The sequence below is a fragment of the Rhinopithecus bieti genome, unplaced genomic scaffold, assembly GCF_001698545.2.
Source record: "Rhinopithecus bieti isolate Rb0 unplaced genomic scaffold, ASM169854v2 scaffold_5023, whole genome shotgun sequence".
Classification (NCBI taxonomy): Eukaryota; Metazoa; Chordata; class Mammalia; order Primates; family Cercopithecidae; genus Rhinopithecus; species Rhinopithecus bieti.
In genome coordinates this window covers 3,105,425-3,114,207 of record NW_016805223.1, presented here as the reverse complement: position 1 = coordinate 3,114,207, position 8,783 = coordinate 3,105,425, and positions in this window count along the sequence as shown.

Below are 8,783 nucleotides of genomic sequence, written 5' to 3'. Positions count from 1 at the left end.
GACTTTGAGAAATCATTTTAAAGGCAATTTTAAGCTGATAAATTGTTCTAAGATATGACTGAGGAACTTAAATATTGATAAATGTTCTCTATGCTTTATTTTTCTATGTTATAGTAACCTATACTTTAATAATAATCTGAGTAGGGCCGGGCGTGGTGGCTCGAGCCTGTAATCCCAGCACTTTGGGAGGCCGAGGTGGGCGGATCACGAGGTTAGGAGATCGAGACTATCCTGGCTAACACAGTGAAACTCCGTCTCTACTAAAAAATACAAAAAACTAGCCAGGCGAGGTGGCAGGCGCCTGTAGTCCCAGCTACTGGGGAGGCTGAGGCAGGAGAATGGCAGTAAACCCGGGAGGCGGAGCTTGCAGTGAGCTGAGATCTGGCCACTGCACTCCAGCCTAGGTGGCAGAGCGAGACCCTGTCTCAAAAAAGAAATAATAATAATAATAATAATAATAATAATAATAATAATCTGAGCTATCAAACACAATGAATAGAAAGCTAAGAGGGTGGTTAACTGATTTCTTTAAACATTAGTTTGTGACCTTATTGTATTAAAATAGTGGAGGGAGTGAAAGGAGGTTTATTAAAATATTGGTAGGTAATGGTTAAACTAAGTCTTTCCAATTGCTAAACATTTATTTTAAAATTAAAGCATCTTTAGAACATAATTGCTGCAAACAGTTTAAGTGGCCAGAACAATTAAGTTTCTCAAAATTTTCATAATATAAAACTAAAAAATAAAACCATTTTGAAGTTAATTATTTCATTTTCTCTGCTTTTCTCTTATTTATCTTTGTAACAATTACCACCCCTTAACCTGTTACATATTTTTTGTTTTATTAGTGTGCTGTCTGTATCCCCCCGATAGAATATGAACTCCATGACAGGACCCTATAATATATGCTGTTTCATATTGGATCTTAGAACAGCCCCAGGTTCATACTAGGTGTTTTATGATATTTACTGAGTGAATAAATAAATGGTTATCATGTGCCATGAACTAGGTGCTAAAGATGCAGTAATGAACAATATAGACCTGGTCCCTACATGACAGAGTCTATAGTTAACTGAACGGACAGGCAAGCAAGCAGAAAAGACCAATGTCACAAATACTGTGAGAGAGAGCAAAGCAGCAGTAGCTAATTCTGGAATTCAAAGAAAGCTTTCTGAAATTGAAACTCAGACCTGAAAGATGTCTGGAGACTAGCCAAGTTTTTGAGAGGCAAGCATAAAGGAATGAAAACTTCTCAACGTAAGGAGAATTGTATGTGCAAAGGCCCAGGAATGAGAGAAAGAATGTCCTGAAATAAATTCTATGCAATTCTATTTTAGAGTTAAAAACGATAGAGGAGGGGTGTAAGTTGAGATGTTTTCAGGAGATATTTTCAGCACCACGTAACAGAAAATCACCTCTAAATCCTGAGCTGAGCTGGTTGTGCAAACACTCAGGCCAAGGCTTAGTTTATTCTTTCCTTTTCTCAGATCCATTTTTTAGCCACTGTATTCTTGGTATCCCAGCCTCCACAACGATGGTCTGAAAGTGACTGTCAGCAGCTTTCAGGCTTATTTCCTTCTCTTTCTCACCCAGCATAGAAAAAAAAAAAAAGAAAAAAGAAAAAAGGAAGATGATTCCTACTTATAGCAAAAAGTCTGAGATTTATTTCAAATGACTCAAAAACCACATGAAAGGCAGGTATTGGAATGGCCTATCCCAGGTTTCCTGCTCAATCTCTGGAGACTAGATGGAATCAGCTTTCCTGAAACCATGGGGAGCTAATAGAAACCAGGGACCCTTGGCAGTGGGAAAGGAAAAATAAATGCATGGTAACTGGACTGTTGTATTTGCCATGTAACCTTAGATTGTATCATAAAAGCAATGAGGAGTCATGGAATTAAGCAAAGGGATAACCCACTAAAACTTCTGTGTTAGAAATACTCTTTCCGCAATGTGAAGAACAGAGTCAGCAGAATCAATATTAGAAACAAGGAAACTGTTTAAGAGGCTGCTGCAAGTTGCTGACAGGATAGGTAGACTGAAAACAAATGATTCAAGGGATATTTAATGGTTACAGTTAGCGTAAACAGACATTGGCAAAGATTTGGATTTAGAAAACGAAAGAAAGAGCAAAAGCAATGGTGATTCCTATGTGTTATGACTGGTCATGTATGGTTATATCACAGAAATCAAGGAGGAAAATACCCTGTGATTGGAAAAGAGGAATTGGTTCTGGATATGAATTTGATAAGTCTCCAGACTAATACCCTGAATTTGTTTCAGTCCTTAGGGTCTTTCCATTTCAAAAGATGTTAAAGATGTCATGTAATTCTAAAATAGAAGAAAAAATAGAAAATTAGACATAACATTTATATTATTAGCAAAGTACCAATTTTCTTTGTGTGGTTAAACTTTTTTTTTTTTTTTTTTTTTTTTTTTTATAATTGCTAAATCCTGATGCTATTTGACAAAGCCAAAGGTTAGGAAGTAAAACAAAGATACCAGGAGCATATAATAAATCTCCTGTGCTTTTCCTTAACAAGAAATATAAACATATATTAAATACCACCCACTATGGTGGTATGAAAACAGGATAAGAGTCAGATGCGTCCTGATTCAGTAAATAAAGAAACAAGCATTGGATTGGATAACACCACAGTCAAATAGTGACACATGCAGAGAGAAAATAGAACAAGATTATAAAGGACATCTATCAAGATAAAAAAAAAATAGTGCAACACATTTAGTCTAGATGCTTGTTAACAAGGTAGCATTTTTGTGTAGGATAATGCCTACCTGATACATCACTTGGAAGATGGTTAGGCAATAAAATTAGCAGCTGCAGTATGAAACTGATTCAGCAGCAGATGTGAGATAAAATTCCTTGTTTCCAAATTTGCTAGAGGGATAGAACCTTATTAAGGAGGAAGCTGAATCCCAGTTATAAAATAATGAAGTAGATAAAAGGCATAGCTAAACTGTACTGTATAACAAATCAATGAGAATTTCATGGTGGAAGAGTGGAGAAGAAAAGGGGAGAAGAAAAGGGAAGAAGAAGAAGGGGAGAAGGAGAGGAAGAGGTAGGAGGAGGGAAGAAGGGAGGGGCAGGAAGACATACAGAGACACACACACACACACACACACAGAACATGTCAACAAGGTAACCAGAGGATAACTTTCTTCTGTTCCAGTGGCTAAAGAGAATGCTTTAGAACAAGAAGCATTTAATATTTAATTCTAAGCTATTTTATTGGTATAATATTAACCCCCATTATCTCCCTACATTTTCAGGAGATTCTGATACACTGAAATGTTATCCTATGATGATATTGAGAAGAAAAGGAAAAGGAGTGGTGACAAGATGTAGTCTTCCTTGCAACTCACTCTTTCCACCAATTCTTGAATACAGTACCACCATCCTCTGAAGAGAATGAGTTCCTCTTCAGAATAACTTGGGCAGGAGTTTCAGGTTCCATTTGTCATGGCAGATTCCCTTGGGATTAGGTTTTATTAGAAACAATTTCAAAGTGAAACTATCTTTATATAACATTATGCATTCATGTATCCAATGAATGCAACCAATAGCAAACTGAAAGGTTGCCCAGAGCATAAACGAGAATGTTTCAAGGAAGCACCTACAGTGTAGAACTGACCTAAAGGGCAAGCCTGACATTTTTGTTATACTAGAATATTTTTATACAAAATATACCAAGTTTTAAGAGCCATTTTTTCATCATCCACCAATATTTTACATATATTTTAAGGACATAGGACAAAGGTTCTAATCCTAACTCTGCTATTCTGTGTTTTGAGCAAGTCATGTGATGTAGCGAGAGCTCAATTCCCTCACCTATCCCTTGGGGAGTTTTGATTGAATGATTGCTCAAGTTCTTCTTAGCCCAACAACCTGTGGTTCTGATGCCAATTATATTATAGCCTTTTTCTAATGTGTGGTATTTCAATTATGGTTGTGGCTTTTTAAAAGGATTTCTATTAAGTCATTTTTTAAAACAAGACAAAATTCAATATAAGATGTGCCAACCAGCTAATGACCTTTCTAAAAAAACAAACAAAGAACAAAAAAAAAAAGCTATGCAAGTTTCTTTCTAGAAAAGAAAGTCCAAAATGGCCTATTGAAAACAATGATCTTTGACAGTCAATAATGTCTTTTGCGATCATCCTTCTCATTTATCAGATTCTTAGGATACGTTCCCAAATTTGAGTGTTCTATTAGACAAGTCGAGAAAATAAAATTATTTCTAATTTCCATGACAAGTTTCTATGTGATATAGGATTATCATAAAATCACCCCTGGGAAATATATTAATTTACATTTATTATTAAATTACCAGGAGTAAGATCTGGTTTTAAGCCTGAGCATAAGCCTAACACACTCACTGAGTCAAGGGAGCTTATAAACAAGATCTAAACATCCAAATAATAGAAAATATTTTAAAGGAAAATGGCAGGCAAGCATAGAAAAAATAACAGGGGTACACTGATTGAATTATCACATCTCTATAAGGTGATAATAATACCTAGTATAGACAGTAGTTGTAGGCATCAAATAAGATAATGTTTGCAGAGCATTTGGTAGATACAATTTTTCAGTAAATTATTTCACTGAATCATCCCCATAAGACTATATATCCTAGTTTTATAGATGAGAAAACTGAGGCCAAAATCATAGAGCTACTAAAAATGATGGAGTTGCTATTCATACCCATCAATATGACTCCAGAGGCAGTAGACTTAACTCACATACTATAACACCTTCCACATCTACCATGCCTGTAACTTCTTGTGCATGGCAAAAAAAAAAAAAAAAAAAGAGTTTTTATTAAATCTAAACTATTGGATGACACATGGAAAGACAGTACAGACTTTGAACACGTACATTGCTGAGTGATAGAGTAATGTCAGCACTCCAGTGAACATGGTGATTTAAAATTCTTTGCAACAGATGGTGAATCTTAAGGACTCATGCCTTATTCCAGGTATGGAATGTAGGTATTTAGATGCCAAAACCAGGAAAGGAATTAGATATATTCAGTGAAGCAGGGCAAGCCCATTACAGGCAGTAGTCAGAAGTACAGTCAAGCTGGTAGAGCATTCAAATAGTACAGATAGGTGGCAATTCAGGGAGGTAATGCCTACATAAGAGGTAAGAACAGGCATCCTTAAAGGCAAGAAAAGAAACAGAAGCAGTAAGCCCAGTAGCAGGAAAAATGAAATAGTAACAGGAATTCAAATACAGCAAGTACAGTGAAAGTTCACCATACTTCTCCACATGAGATTCAAAAAACCTGTAGTACGCGCAGTTACAAAATAAATTAACAAAATGACTGGCATAAGGTTGCTACAGAGGATGGGAGCCAAATTGCTAATCACATTCTATCTAAATTTGCATTATTTCAAGGTACGTTATCTCAGTGTTTCACTGTGCCAACCACACATCCAGAAAACCTCTAAGTGCTTTGCCTATTATGGTAACTTATTTAATCATCACCAATAACTCTACAGGTAGTATTGTTATCCTCATTTGCACAGATGAAACAACTGAAGTACAATGAGATTAGTAATTTGACCAAGATCAAACAACCAACACAAGGCAGAGTTAGAATAAAAGTCCATACTGCCCAGCTCTGAAGCCCAGCCTTATAACCACTAGGTAACCCTGCTATGGTTTGAAGGTTTGTGTCATCTCCAAAACTCATGTTGAAATGTAATCTTCAATGCAACACTATTAAGGGGTGTGGCCTTTGGAAGGTGGTGAGGTCATAAAAAGGATTAGAGATCTTTATATAAAAGGGCTGAAGAGAACTAACTAGGCCCCTTTTTCACTGTTCTACTTTCCACTATGTGAGGGAATGTTATTCACCCCTTCTGTCATGTGAGAATGCAGCAACAGGGCGCCACCTTGGAAGCAGAGATAGGGCCCTCATGAGACATAAAACCTGCTGATGCCATGATCTTGAACTTCCAGCCTCTAGAACTGTGAGAAATAAATTTATGTTCCTTATAAAATATGCAGTTTCAGAGATTTTGTTACAGCAGCAGTAACAAACTAAGAGAAATTCTGTGTCTGCAAAGTCAGATGACAGCAGAGAATCTGGCAGTAGAAAGCAGGACTCATGTCACAAGTTTAGGGATTTGAGATATGGGGTCAGAGGTCTCTTCTTTATGGCACAATAGATGTGAAGCAACTAGAACAGTGTCTGCCATATAATAAGCAACCAATAAATATTAATTATGAAAGTAATAACAATTGTTCTTGCTGTTGTGACAGGAAGAAGAGCTGAAAAGTGTTATGAGTTGAATGTAGTCCACCCAAAATTCATGTGTTGAACTCCTAACCCTCAGTACCTCAGGTGTAACTATATTTGCAGATAGGATCTTTAAAGAGGTAAAGTTAAAATAAGGTCATTAGGGTGGACCCTAATCCAATATGACTGGTGTCGTTATAAGAAAAAAATATTAAAACACAGACATGTACAGAGGGAAGACCATGTGAAGACACAGAAAAAAGATGGCCATCTGCAAGCCAAGGAAGGAGGCCTCAGAAGAAACTCATCCTGCCATCGCTTTGGTCTCAGACCTCTAGCCTTTAGCATTGTTGTCAAATAAATTTCTGTGTTTAACCTATCCAGTCTTAAACTGGATACTTTGTTATGGCAGCCCTAGCTAACTAATATAAGGACCAAAAGGTGGGAAACCACAAGACCAGAAAATTTTATATAAGAATTATGTTAAATTTGATATAAAAGGAACTGGGGCAAGAGCTGAGACAGGGCCCCACACAATGGAGATAGATTCCTGGGATGATCTCAATTATTGGATCTGGGGCAAAGATCAAAGCATGACTACTAGTAAAACCAGGTAGATGCTAAGTTGCTGCTCAAAGGTTATAAAATATCCTCTGCTAAGGAGACGACGGGAGCTCGAGGAAGGGACAGAATACCAGGGGTATGTTAAATATATACAGATACAACTGAACAGATAAGTAGAGAGCCACCTAATTCTCACACCTGCCAATGTCAGATGCAAAAAGGCAATCTTACTTTCTAAATCCTTATAAATTGAACCTCAATATATGTTAGGCCTAAACTAGGTCACAGCAGCTGAATTTTGTGTATAATTTTGCTTGTTTCTATGATAAACACCTCAAAATAATGGAGAACATTTCCTAAAAATAATATAGTCCAGAAACCTGTAGGTCATATAGGCTTCCAATACCTACTTAGAACTTTCTTGTCATCTAGTAATCTGCTTTAAATAGACACTAATTTTTTCTGCTATTCACTGATTTTTTTTTTTTTTGTAAATGCCTATATATTTTTAACAATCGTTATGTCTAGATGTGGGTAACATGAATTGGGTTGAATTGATGAAATTATTCCAGAAGAATGGCATCAACAATAACAGTTTTCTTTACTGATTTAACTTTCACACACAAACCTACTGCATTTAAAAGCAATGGAACCCAAAAAGTAAGATCTGCTAATGAGATCATTGCTTTGCATTCTTCATTGATAATGTAAACCACATGCACATAGTGTCAAAATAGCTGAAATGAGCACAAATGAACTAAAAGTCACTTAATGAGATTACAACCAGTTACAATTCCAAGATACAACAAAAGCATACAGCATAGAGCAATTGACAATTGCAAACATTTTAAATATAGAGACTTTCTACCAGAATTCAATGAAAACAAGAAAAGTAGGCAAAAAAAAGAGTTAAAGCAAACCCTCCCTCACCCTTTGGGTATAGTCTGCCTTTATCAGATCAGTCAGTGCACGATATTTTGATATTTTTCACAAGTTTGATGGTGAGACCCTGCAGAAACAAATCCTGTTCACCAAGTGTTCTCCATTCAGGACCAACAAAATCTGAAACAGATGAACATTATAACAATCCAAAGCATAAGGGCAGTTACCACTACTTTAGGATTTCTAAGTAAGGTATGCTTCAGGAGATTACTAAAAAAAAAAAAAAAAAAAAAAAAAAACTATTGTTTAAATGGTGATTTTAAATTAGTAGATCAGGAATTGTTATTTATTTGTCATCACTAATGAAAGAAATTGTAGCTGTTGTTCAACTATGTGTCCTTGATAATGAAACTTTCATTTCACATCTGTTTACATTCCATTTTTCCTTAGAAAAGGAAACAAAATAGACACTCTAATTTCCACCATACTATGCCAATTAGCCTGATGTTCATTTTCAAGTTGAATAATGGTGATACATTGAAGAAAATCATGACATCCTCTGGAGAGGACACTCAGCTAGAAAGAGCAAGTTTCACACTTATTATTGAAGTTGACACCATCTTTGTGGGTAGCCGGAAATACAACGGAGATTATCAGACTCCTGAATTTATTTCAGAAGATCATGCTGACAGCTGCCATCCTAATCCAGTCATATACAAGGTGAGAAACATGTGGCTGGAGTTTTGATTCAGTACTGTGCCTTTACATACCAATAGCATTTTAAATCCAAAAAAAAAGAGTACACATTTTGGTCATTTTCACCTCAAGTTCAAATAAGATCATATATTTTCTTTCATTCTCTTCTGGAATATGCTAAACCTCTGCAGAGCTATTTATAGCTTTTAGCTACCAAGAAATTATACATTTTTTCAAGCAGTGGTTATTATTTTAAAACAAAATATTCCAGAGACGAAAGGTTTTATATGTGTATAAAAGAATATTTTTATCCTCAAAGATTTTCCAAGGTAAGCTACAATATGGAAAGGAATTATCAGTATATTTGTTTTAATA